This window comes from Chelonoidis abingdonii, chromosome 16 (assembly GCF_003597395.2).
Source record: "Chelonoidis abingdonii isolate Lonesome George chromosome 16, CheloAbing_2.0, whole genome shotgun sequence".
Taxonomy (NCBI): Eukaryota; Metazoa; Chordata; order Testudines; family Testudinidae; genus Chelonoidis; species Chelonoidis abingdonii.
Window position 1 is genome coordinate 23,639,851 of NC_133784.1, and position 12,355 is coordinate 23,652,205.

The 12,355-nt window shown below is 47.7% G+C and overlaps 1 protein-coding gene across 2 annotated transcripts in view; it reads right to left on the reverse strand.

Moving 5' to 3' along the window:
- The window catches only part of MAPKAPK3 (MAPK activated protein kinase 3), a 78,619-nt gene extending 78,291 nt beyond the window's left edge, over positions 1–328 (reverse strand). For both annotated transcript variants that reach the window (XM_032805851.2, XM_032805852.2), the window contains exon 1: positions 221–328. The gene's annotated coding sequence lies outside the window, so the exon portion shown is untranslated. The remainder of the gene's footprint in view (positions 1–220) is intronic.
- Positions 329–12,355: the final 12,027 nt, after the last annotated feature.

Genomic DNA, 12,355 nt, shown 5'->3' on the forward strand with positions numbered 1-12,355 from the left:
TGTCCCAATTTTTCACACTTGCTATCTGGTCATCCTCCCTGGGTTTCACCCAGGGCCCGGCAGGGGCAGGGGCAGGGCTCGGGTGAGGCCGACCTGGGCTTCCCACAGCACAAAGGCGGGGGAGGGGCAGAGCCGGGCAGGTTACCTGGCTGCCCTGCGCAGAGCCAGGGGCGGGACGGGCCCAGGTGAGCCTGCCCGCCGCGCTATTGGGGGGGGTTACCTGGAGGTGCCCGCCGCAGGTGAGGGGGGGTGTCCCAGGGGGACGGGGCTGGTGCAGCCCCGGGCCGCCTCCCACACAGGGTCCAGCGCGGTCTCTTCCACCAGCCGCCAGGAGAGGCGGCCGCTCATGTGACGCCCCGGTCCCGCCTTCCTGCCACCGCCGGTCCCGGCGGAGACACGCGGCCCAGGGGAGGGGCAGGAGCATGTGCTGCGCCAGCCGTCTGGGAAGGGGAGGGGCGCCGCCTACGGTACCAGCCAGCCACGCGGGGGGGAGGGAAGGTGCAGGGTACCAGCCAGCGAGCCATAGAGAGAGTGGGGAGGCGTGATGCACAGGGTACCGGGCAGCCATAGCGAGTCTGTGTGAGAGGGGGAGGGGAATGCACAGGGTACCAGCCAGCTATGGGGAACGGGGGGGGGGGAGGATGCACAAGGTACCAAGCAGCCATAGGGAGTGTGGGAGGGGGCCGGGGGATGCATAGGGTACGAGCCAGCCATGAGGGGAGAGTATGTGTGTGTGAGATGCACAGGGTATGAGCCAGCCCTGGTGGTGGGGCGGGCACAGAGTACCAGCCAACCATGGGCGTGGACTGGGCCGGGGGGTGGGGGAGATGCACAGAGCACGAGCTAGCTGAGAAGGGTGGTACCAGCCAGCCAGATGGGAGCAGACAGGGGTGAGAGGCACAGGGTACTTGCTAGCCAAGGGGGGAACGCGCATGAGCTAGGCAGGCAGGGGTGGGAGGGACACACAGGATACCTGCCAGACAGGGAGAGGGGGCACCACACAGGGTGCCAGTCAGGGAGTGGGGGCAAACAGGGTACCAGTCAGTCCAGGAGGGGGAGCAGGGACCAAGCACCAGCCTCTTGACTAGGAGATGTGCAAAGGGCAGGGGTCATTAGCCACAGGGGCACTGCCAGGTCAGACACACAAGATAGCAGAGGAGGAGGTGGTATTAAGAAGGGGTACACGTACCTTCCTCCTGGAAGGAGGGACACATTGGCAGGGTGTGGGTTGTGGTGGGGAGGGACACAAGGATTATGTGTTAATTAGTTGGACGGGGAAACAGGCAGAAATCAGCTTTGAGGCAAAAAGAACTGATGTGAAATACCCTCCTGGTAGAGAGCAAAAGGATGAGTCAGAGGGCAGGGAGAACCTTAGCACTGGTGAGTGAGGCAGGCATGACTAGTAGAGACAGGGGAATAAAAATAAAGACACAAACCCACACTGAAGCCCCGCGTGCCTGCTGTAATGTAGTACTGACAAACCTCACAAGGGTTCTGTCCTTAAAATTGTTTGCTTCTTTTCTTTTTCGGGCAACACTTGTAATGCCAATAAAGTATTGCTCACAGAACTGATAAAGCTTCCATGGGAAGCATTATGACTCAGAAGTCTCCTTTGGTTTCTTCTACAATGGGAAATTCAGGTACCGTATTCTCTGCTGTTGCAGCTCCCCAAGAGGGTACGATGGTAGAGGGTAGGTAAAAAGACACACCTGCAGTATTTTTACCACTGTGTCCAGTAACCTAGTTCAGACCAGCTCTAATCAATATGTTTAGACACTACAGCAGTCCATCCATATAGGCATCCCAACATTGTCCACAGCAGTGTAGCTGAACTCAGAGGATTTTTTTAAAGTGACCCTAGGGTGGACAAGGCTCAGTTGTCACTTCAGTGCCTGGGCGCAGATGCAGGCAACATATACAAGGGAGGCAATAACAAAAGAGCTGTATTTCTTCCTCACTGAGAAAGCCAAGCACATGCCTCTCCAGCAGCAGGCAATCAGGCTTACATAGCATACTCTGAGATGGAAGGCTCCAGCACCAGCTGGATGGCCCACTCTTTGGGATGCAGGGGAAGGAAAATGCATTCATTATAGCTGGGAATAATTTGGGATGATCTTTTAGGATAGGTGTCACAGTAGTTACATGATGGGGATACCATGCGTGCATGGTGAAGCTGTTAGAAGACCAATGAGCAGCAGACCAAAATGAGAAGAGGCTGCTACAAAACCTGAGACTCTAAAACAGCAGCAAAGGAATTGTCACTCCTTTCTTAGGGCACCCTCAGTAGAGAAGGGTTACTAATGGCAAAGAAGCCTAGCTTGCAGAAGCTTTTACCCTGTTAGCTTAACGGATGAGTCAGTCGCTGCATCAGCACAACAGGTCCTGGGAAGAAAGACTTTTTTTATATATATATATAAAGGTGTCGGGGGGCGGAGAATTCCAAGTACCACTGCCAGTAACACCCTTCCCTGAGGCACAGATTGATTAGTAAAGAGGAGGAAATCACTTACAAAACACAGCTGCATTAGCCTTCTTTGAATTTTGGTATCACTCCACTTTTGATATGGTAGCAGTATGACACCTTCTGGTGATAATGAACATACCCCAACAGCAAACTGGTAAAGCATAACAGGGAAGATTGAAGCAATCTTCTCAAAGGCTGTATCAAATGTGTGTCCCGCACCTGTTATTTTAAAAGTGAGACAGGATTGTCACATTCAGTCGAAATAAAGTCTGTTTATTAACCTGTAAAATTTCTTCCACAAAGCTAAGCAAAAGGAATCAATAAAGCAATTTGGACAGGCTACACAGGGTTGTCCTTACCCATATGCAAAGTATGCAGCTGCGTAGGGCACCAGGAAATATTGGGCACCAAACTCACTGCGCCGCCAACAAGTGCTGGGGGGCAGTGCCCCCTCTCCCCCAAGCCTGGGAGCCAGGGGAACAGAGCAGGCTGGGGCCGGGTCATTCCACTTCCTGCAGGAAGTGGCCAGTCCCTGTCCCCCATGGAGGCTGGGGGCCCTACACAGCCCCCCTGCAGGGGGACTGCATAGGGCACCAAAATAGCTAGGGATGGCCCTGAGGCTACATCTCCATGGATATGCAATTTACTGGAATATTCAGCATTGTTATCCAATTCACACACATACACACATACACACACAACCCTCCTCAACTGTGCAATGTTTCATTACACATCTGAATGCTCAGTCAGGATATTAAAAAATATGATAGTTCTCACACCGTCACTCATAACTGTTGCACAGAGTGCTGTTATGTGGATGTGAGATGCTAAGCTCTTTGTACACGTGAAAATATTAATCATTCCATTGAAAAGAGCTGTATTTGTTTCAATGCAAGGATCTCCATGTATCCATTCTTTAGGGATTAAAAGGGAGATTTCACATTTTATGGAAAACAGCAGCATCTGCAATTATATAGAGTAGGATAACAGTTACAGTGGTTCATGAATCCCCCAGGGTATAAGATGGGGTTAAGACAGAGGGTGTAGTTCCAGAGCAGGCCCCTGTGTGGTCTGGCACTGCAGTCAACCTGCCTCAGTTTCCCTCCTGGGTTTTCAGTGACTCAGTTTCTGAGGTGGCTTGGCTTTCTGGCTAAGTCCAACCCTTCTGAGGCAATCAAAGTCCAAAGAAAAACATCAGTCTTCCATCTTGGACCTGTGCCGGTCACATAACAGGCTTTGTCTTTCTATTCCCAGGCTCAAATTCCTGAGCTCTGGTTAGTTCTGTCTACCTCCTCTTAGCAGCAGCTGTTGCTGCACTCTCTACCTGGATGGTAGCCTAGGGAGAACCTACACCCACCCTCTGCCATGAGTTTCCAGACCTGGAAATCCAAAATAATCAGTCTTTCTGCCCCTCAAGTTGACCTGTTTCTCCTTCCCAGCACCTCCTTCTCAGCCCAAACTTCCTTCTGCCTTGAGATGAAATTATCACAGCCCCACAGGACTGTGCTGTAATCCTCACTGGCTTCCCTAGTTACCCTTATCAGGCTACAGGTTCTGCTCCAGGGAACTTCTCTCCAGACCCGCCCCCACCGCCCCATCTTTTTACCTGCTAAGGATTGTAGCCATGTTAATAAAACCCCTGGCCCCCATTCTGATGAAACACTTACCTTTAAAGAGGTTTACCTTGGCACAGGGATTTGGCAGGTCCCTGGGCCTACCACCCCTTAAAGGGGACAGACCACATTGTTACAGTTAGGAGGAACCCTCTGCATGTGGCTGTAGACATTTAGGTGCACTACAGTGGTTATGTACCTTCCTCTGAGGCATTGTCAACAATCTGGGTAGTACACATTATTAAATGTATCATGTCTGTTCTAGTATGCCTTCCATTTGCTATCTAAGGTGTTTATATAGCTCCCATTACTGTATGAGCTGAGCATCTCATTGTCTGATGCATTTATCCTCCGTGCCTGGGAGACAGGAAAGTACTATTATCTCCATTTTACAGATGGAGAGAAGTCTGTGATGGAGAATGGAATTCATCTTGGGTCTCCCAAGTCCCAGGCTAGCACCCTATTCACAAGACAGCCCATCCTCCTTTACCTCCTCTTGGGCAGATGGACAGGATTTAGACCCAAAACATGACATTTTTCACTCTTCCAACATGCTTTTAGCACATTGAGGAGTCTGGATTCTAGTATTGTCTGAGGTGGTCTCCCTTAGCCACACTGGGTTATTCCACCAAAATGCTAGTGTTGGGAACACATTGGTCAGGAGCATTCAGAGATCTGTGGGCCTGCTTCCATTTACTTCAATGAGATCATGCCCCAAAAGAAAGAGGTTTCAATAATTTTGGGTGCATAGGTCATTACCTAGTTCAAAGATGTAGAGTACAGGCTGCAGTTACCGTGTCATTCTGTGCACAATTCTTTCATCTGTGCCTCCAAGCTATTCACTTCCACCTACAAGCTGGTATAATTTCGAGTGCACACACTTCACTGTGGATCAAATTAATGTAAGTGTTTTATTTAGCCAGTTCATTACTTGCCTTCTCAGTCCTCCCCAAAAGTTACCTTTTGTACACAAGCAGAAATCTGCGTGTGCCTCCCAAAAAACAAATGCGGTAATAGTAATCACTGAAATCAGCATCCTCTGACAGGCATTAACGTTTAGCTGTGATCATGTGTCAAGTTGTCTCTTGTTTGTGTCAAAGGTCTAACTCTGATAGTAAGAACTACATTGTTCTGCCTGACTTTGCTTTTGAGCATTCCTGCAGTAGGCAGGGGTGTGTACAGTAAGTTTTTGTTCTGTTTTTAAAGTGATTTTCAGGATCAAAATAGAAGTTAGATTTAAACAAGTTCAGAGCCATGCCTTGGAGCAGCCAGAGGCAGAGTATTCCTACATGGTTAGTCTTCTCCCTCTCTGGGCCCCTCAAGCCCCATTTTGTTGCAGCAGCATTTACGCTGATGTATACACTAAGAAATTTTCCCTGATTTTTCCCACCAATGCTTCCACCAGTTCAGCTATCACTATCCACAGACAAGGTGCTGACAAATGCTGATATTTGAAGCATCACGTCATGAAGACCATCCTGTACAGAATTAAGTGACAGTGTTTAAATGCAGACTACTGCGTGTCTATACTATCAGTCCCACTGGTGGATACTTTAAGACAAAGAGGGACTGTCTAGTCTAGTCAAGGCTCCAATCTCAAAATATGAGCCAGACAGGCATATCTTATATAGAGAAATGACCTTGCCACGAGGCTCACGTGTTGTGAAGCATGAGAGATGAAGGAGAACTGATGGATTACTGGATCTGAACTCCCTCACCAATGAGAGTTGTCTCCCATCACTACGTTGAAAGATGCAACTAGAACCACTGGAGAGTGATTCCAGACACAAACTTCCCTTTGTCACCAAAGTAACAGCACATGGTCCAGGGCTGGCCTTACCATGAAGCGAACTGAGGCAGCCACCTCAGGTGCCAGACTGACCCAAAGTACAGAAAATTGTCTCCGCTGCTGGTGCATGTATTCTCTCTGCTCTAGATACCAGAGATGGTGGAGAGCTGTGCTGGAGGAAGGAGGGCACAAGAGACATAACAAGCAGGCAGGAGAAAAGGTGAGAGGGAATAACAGAAAGCAGCAGGAGCTGCAGGAAAAGCAAGGAGGAGGAGCCTCTGATGTACCTCTCTAGCACCCCCAGGAGCCTGGACTGGTTAACATCAGCTTCTCAGGGAGCTTCCTGTTTCCTGCTGCTTCTCTGAACCCACTTGAGGAGAACAGGCAGTCAGCCCTTAAGATGCTGATATCTTCCCTCATTCAGGCCCTGCTACCAGCCTGCTTATTTGTCCCCTTCAACTGAGGGTGAGAGGCACTATACCTGGCACAAACAGTGATCATGAGTGAAAGAAGAAAATGCCCCTCTGGGGCAGCATTCAGAAAAAGAAAGAGGCAAAGGAAGCTCTTCTATCTAAGCTGGATGGAGCTCTCCTGAGATACATAGACACAAGTGTTCATGGTGAGCCTTCCGGCCCCAATGAGGATGTGAGTGGTGAGGAGAGGCCTGATCTTCCAGTTAGTCAGAGTGCAGATGACCTGGCAGCTACTGCAGCATCCATATCTCCATCTCAAATGGATGTAACCATGCACATTCCTGAAGAAAAGTGTAGATCAGAGAAGAATGTGGTGGAGACACAAGAAACAGTTGCTGCTCAGTTTAGTTCCTTAAGTCTAGATGATCCAGGACTGTGGACCCACTTTAGCAGTAGCCTGAGGGACTTCCTTGTACTGTGTGGGCCACAGCAAGTGAAAAACTTCATGTTCCCCAAAGACAATGAAAATAGAAGTTTCCATCCAACACATTACTGGTGTGAAATCCCCAGTGGTGACAAAGTAGAGAGTGTTAGGGGGCTTATTCCTTCACCCTCTCACTTCCCTGGTCCTTCTCGCATGAACAGAGAGCAACAATATCTGAAGTCCAATGGTGCAAACAATTCGATGTTTATTGGGGTGAACTTCAAGCAAGTACAATTCCAGATTCCTTCCTCAGTGTCCCCCTTCCCAGCTCTGACACCACAGAGCCTTGCCTGTGTCCCTGTTTCTGTTCCCATCCCCTGTTCCTATTTCCCCCTTTAGCAAAACATGATCCCAATTCCCCCATCCCCAGTTCCTGTTCCCATTCCCCCCCCCCTTTACCTGATTGACTGCAGACTATATAGTAAAACCTGAGTTTTGCTTAGCTATTCCTTAACCAATCATTTTACTGAAATTTAACTAACCAATCCTAACATATTGTAACATGGTTATTTAACCAATTATATCCACCACCTTCATTGGTTTACACCAACAAAATTAATTATACAGCAGACAGAAACAATTACAGAACCAGACAGAGACCATGCAAATAAACATACAAAACAATACAGAAGTGAGGATTTCACAACTACATCTATACAGACATAAGGGTTTTCCCAGCTGTGTCTATTGATAAGTGAGTTCTTGCCAGACAGGATTGCTATCAAACTAAGTTTCCTTTTACATCTTCTAGGCTCTTCCCTTTCTCTGGAGGTGATAGGAATATCAGGACAGGATTGTATTCCTAATAGCTCAATAGCACCTTATTTCAATGTGACTAGTTTGGAATGTGAGGATGTGACCATACACTTCCCAGCTTATAGCTGCGTAACTACATCTTAGCTGAAGGCCTTAGCCTGTTACAGTAAGAGAAGGCCATTATGCAGACAGTGATTCTGATTCTTTCTTTTATACCTCTATAACTAGCTAAGTGATAAGACCACACTTACATTCTTAAAGTATAGGCCTTTGCAGACAGGCCTGAATATCTATATCCTAACAGAGAGGCCATGGCTTATGTACTCAAAAACCCAGAATGCTGCATACTGGTTTTGTTGCAAACTCTTCCAGTCTTATGTTGCAGTCACATTGGGTTCTACAGGAACAAAGGACTGGAAAAATCTGGCTAGAAATCTGGCATGTCATGAGAAGGCAGCAAATCATCAGAGAGCATTCCATAGGTGGAAAGAGCTTGAGATGAGACTAAGGTTAAAGGCCACCATAGATGATCAGCATCAAGAGAAGATTGCATCAGAGTCTCTTTACTGGCAAAATGTTCTGAAAAGGCTCATTGCCATTGTGAGAATGCTTGCTACCCCAAACTTAACACTGCGTGGCACTTCAGATCAGCTGTATGTACCAACAATGGAAATAATTGTGGAGCTGATGGCACAGTTTGAAGCTGTACTCCAGGAGCATCTAAGAAGAATCACCACCCAAGAAATGTACACACACCAGTACCTTGGAAAAACAATTCAAAATGAGATCATACAGTTCTGGCAACAAAAGTCAAACAGAAGATTGTGGCAGATCTGAAGTCAGCAAGATATTACTCTGTTATTCTGGACTGCACGCCTGACACCATTAAAGTCATTTGTTCCATATGGCTGATGTGTTTTGTAACAACAGAACCTAGTGAAGATGTCCCTGCAATGGTGACTGTCAGAGAGCATTTTCTAGAATTTATTGACTTTGATGATACTACAGGAGCTGCTATGAAAAATGTGCTTCTTAAAAAGCTGAAAGATACGGGAATTGCGATAGCTGACAGGAGAGGTCACGGCTACGATACTGGTGCCAACATGAGAGGAAAGAACAGAGGAGTGCAGACACAGATCTGAGAGTTAAACCCTCGAGCTTTTTTCATCCCAGGCAGTTCTCATTCATTGAACTTGGTGGTCAGAAATGCAGCATCAGCTTCCAGTGAGGCTGCTGAAGTTTTTAATGTAAGTCAAAGCATCTATGTATTTTTCTCTGCATCAACTCATCGATGGCAAATTTTGAAGCAACATCTGGGAACATCCTCTCTGACATGAAACCACTGAGTGCCACACGATGGGAAAGTCAGTGGAGGGAATAAAGCCTATCAAACACCAAATTGGGAAGATAGATGCCATAGTTGCCATTATGGAGGATAATGCTATGACAGGAACTGTTTTGGGAGAACAGTGGCAGAGGGAAATGGAATCACCAGAAACATACATAACTTCAAATTTCTGTGTGGCTTAGTGTTGTGGCATGACATACTGTTTGAAATAAATGTTGTAAGCAAGAGACTCCAAGGTGTTGACCTTGATATATCTGGAGCAATGGAACAACTGGACAAAGCAAAGTCATACCTACAGTCTTACCGGTCAGATGAGGATTTCAAAACATTCTGAAGAGTGCACAGAAGTTGGCAGAGGAACTTCACACTGAAGCTATTTTCCCACCCATTCAAGAATACAAGAGTCACCGAAGAAGAAGACACATTTGATTACGAGGCACAGGATAATCCCATAAGAGACCCCAAACAACAATTCAAAGTTGAATTCTTTAACCAGGTGCTAGATTGTGCAATACAGTCAGTTGAAGAACGTTTCATGCAGCTCAAGGAACACCAGCAGTATATTTGGTATGTTGTATGATATTCCAAAACTCCTCACTGTACCTGAAGAAGACCTACACCAGCAATGCAGGGCTCTAGAGACAGTGTTGATACATGATGACGTGCGATATTGATACAAGTGATTTAGGTGATGAACTGAAAGCCCTTTCAAGATACCTTTCAGAAGGATCAACTCCAAAGGCTGTTCTGGAATATATGTGCACAAATAAGATGACCACCCTCTTTCCAAATGCTTTTGTTGCTCTGCACATACTTCTAACACTTCCTGTAACAGCTGCCAGAGGAGAACGCAGCTTCTCCAAGCTGAAGTTAATAAAAACACATCTACGCTCCACAATTACACAGGAGAAGCTGGTCGGCCTTGCAACCATCTCAATAGAGCATAAGCTGGCCTAGACTGTGACCTTCAGGAAGCAGTTCAAATCTTTGCAACCAAGAAGGCACTGAAAGCATCACTTTGATTATTGAAACAGATATTTTTACTTATTTAATTTATAAAAATCCCAGTGTTTACTATGCAGACAAGAAAATTTACACTTGCTGTTCAGGCGTATGAAAGTTAAGTGTTACTTAAAATTTTTGAACAAGGCATTTTAAATTATTAGTTCTCCTTTATTGGGGTAGGTACCAGAGCAGTACCATGAGAGGAGTAGAACAGGGAGAAGGCAGAATTGAGACCTTTCCAAGTTTTGGCCCAAGAGAGGGAGTGTGGGGGCGGCATTTGAGCTCCCGACCTCAGGTGCCAAAATGTTGTGATATGGTCAGTCATATCAAAATGTGATGAAAGGTTCAGCCTGATCAAAGTAGCCAGCTAACCCTGTTTAACGCTAGCCCAAGATAATCTGTACCCTACCCAGCGCAATGTCAATCACAAGAGAAGGCATGAATTCAAACTGGAACCTCCCTAGGAAACCACTGGTGTTAAGTTACATCTCTGGAGCCCATAAGGTGCAACTTCAGCCAAAAAGTTATTTAACAAGTCACCATTTCCCCTAATCAAGTATCATGAGAGACTAATAAATGCACACAGTACAGAGTTGCCCATAAAAGACAGTTACTCACCTTTGTAACTGTTGTTCTTCGAGATGTGTTGCTCATATCCATTCCAATTAGGTGTGCGCGTGCCGCGTGCACATTCATCGGAAGATTTTTACCCTAGCAACACTCAGTGGGTTGGCTGGGTCACCCCCTGGAGTGGCGCCGTTATGGCGCTAGATATATAACCCTGACGACCCAACGGTCCCCCAGTTCCTTCTTGCCAGCTACTCTGACAGAGGGGAAGGAGGACGGGTTTGGAATGGATATGAGCAATACATCTCGAAGAACAATAGTTATAAAGGTGAGTAACCATCTTTTCTTCTTCGAGTGCTTGCTTATATCGATTCCAATTTAGGTGACTCCCAAGCCTTACCTAGGTGGTGGGGTCGGAGTGAGATGTCGCAGAATGTAGAACTGCTGAGCCAAATGCAACGTCATCCCTGGACTGTTGTACCAATGTGTAATGTGACGCAAAGGTGTGAACCAAGGACCAGGTAGCTGCACGACATATCTCCTGGATGGGTACATGAGCCAGGAAGGTGGTAGATGAAGCTTGAGCCCTAGTGGAATGGGCGGTAAAGTGGCTCATCAGAACGTGAGCCAAGTCATAGCAGGTATGGATGCACGATGTCACCCAAGATGAAATCCTCTGGGAGGAGACAGGTAGGCCCTTCATTCTTTCTGCCACCGCAATGAAGAGTTGGGGCATCTTCCAAAAGCGTTTTGTTCGATCAATATAAAACGCGAGAGCTCTACGGACGACTAGGGAGTGCAGCTGCTGTTCCATGAGTGAGGCTTCGGGAAGAAGACCAAAAGGAAGATGTCTTGATTGATATGGAAGGCCGATACCACTTTAGGGAGGAAGGCCGGGTGTGGTCACAGCTGTACCTTGTCCTTGTGAAACACTGTATACGGGGGGTCCACAGTGAGGGCCCGAAGTTCGGAGACTCGTCTTGCCGATGTAATGGCTACAGGGAATGCTGTCTTCCAGGACAGGTACAGCAGCGAGCAGGTGGCTAGTGGCTCGAAGGGAGCACCCATAAGCTTGGCTAAAACTAGATTGAGGTCCCAAGTTGGGGCAGGGCGTTGGACCTGCGGGTACAAACTTTCCAAGCCCTTGAGGAACCTCGAAACCATGGGGTGAGAGAAGACCAAATGGCCACTCTCCCCGGGGTGGAAGGCAGAGATGGCCGTCAATTGCACCTTTATTGAAGAAACCGCTAGGCTGTGTTGTTTCAGGGACTAGAGGTAGTCCAAGACAGTAGGAACTGTTACCTGGGTGGCAACAGCGTTACGCTGAGCGCACCAGCAGGAGAAATGCTTCCACTTGGCCAGATATGTCAACCTATTGGAAGGTTTCCTACTACCCAGGAGTACGTGTTGTACCGAGGCAGAGCAATGTAACTCGGACTGGCTTAACCACGCAGCAGCCATGCTGTGAGGTGAAGAGACTGTAGGTCTGGGTAGTGAAGTCTGCTGTAGTCCTGAGTTATAAGACCCAGGCAGAGTGGTAGGGGAATTGGGTTGGCCACCGACAGGTCGAACAACATGGTGTACCAGTGCTGCCTCGGCCACGCTGGAGTGATCATGATCAGGTGGGTCCTGTCTCTGCGGAGCTTGAACAGGACCTTGTGGACCAGCGGGAACAGTGGAAAGGCATAGAGTAGATGGTTCGTCCATGGTATCAGGAATGCATCTGAGAGGGAGCCCGGGGAGTGACTCTGGAAGGAGCAGAACATGTGGCACTTCCAATTCTCGTGAGAGGAGAAGAGGTCTATGTGGGGAAATCCCCACTTCCGGAAAACAGAATGGATGACGTCCGGACGAATCAACCACTCGTGAGACAGTAAGGATCTGCTGAGGTGATCCGCCAGGGTGTTCTGAACTCC